The sequence below is a fragment of the Ostrea edulis genome, chromosome 1, assembly GCF_947568905.1.
Source record: "Ostrea edulis chromosome 1, xbOstEdul1.1, whole genome shotgun sequence".
Taxonomy (NCBI): domain Eukaryota; kingdom Metazoa; phylum Mollusca; class Bivalvia; order Ostreida; family Ostreidae; genus Ostrea; species Ostrea edulis.
The window spans coordinates 92,103,006-92,103,958 of record NC_079164.1 but is presented as its reverse complement, the minus strand read 5'-3'; positions in this window follow the sequence as shown (position 1 = coordinate 92,103,958).

Below are 953 nucleotides of genomic sequence, written 5' to 3'. Positions count from 1 at the left end.
CTCGCAATGATAAACAGCAATGCCTTGGAGGAATTCTGTTTTAAAACATATCACTGTTCTGAATGTTTAACAAGGAATTTTCCTGTGATTATGTCATGCGCATGCTGTTCTGTCAGTAAACATGGGTTTTTTCTTCATATTATTAATCATTAAAAGGATATTATTATTATGATGAGCAGTAAAGCACCTGAGAGAGAGAGAGAGAGAGAGAGAGAGAGAGCACTATATTCCAACAACACCCGATACCTAATAGTGCCGGATCCAGAACGTAGATACAAAGTCGAATACAAAAAATTTGTAAAGTACTAAATGGGCCAACGACACGGATAATTAGGTTGTCAAAATTTCGGGACGACCCGTCCCTTCTTCAATTAAGACATATGAAATGGTCTTTCATAATATGGCGAAAGATACTGAAATATGTTTTCTTTTTTTTAAACCTAGCACTAAATCTACAAATTACCATCGTATTTACACTACAAATTACATGTTTATTAGTTTTGGCTTGCTATTCCATGTTTTATAGTGAGCGAATTTGGACACGTTGTATTCGTCCATTGAGCTGATCCGCAATATGATAATGATTGACTTCATTAATTGCAAGGAGTACGAATAAATCAATGATAGTAATCAGTGCAAAAATCAATTCGTACCTGGTGAGAGAGTTTAAAAAAAGACAAAGAAAGAAAGAAGAAAAAAAGAATTGTTTTGAATATTAAGGATGAAGTTTGCCATGATGATTTGGAAATTGCTAACAATTTTAATACCTTTTTATTACAGTTGCATCAAAACTTGTGGGAGCCCTGCCCACTGCAAAGGGTACATTTAATGTCATGTCAATTTTTTAGAAGTTTTTATTTAGAGAGAAATTTTCATAACAATACCCTTATGTATTCAGTGTCTGAAACTTTTGTAATTGAAGAACTTCTTGGTCTCAGCACAGCAAAAAGCAC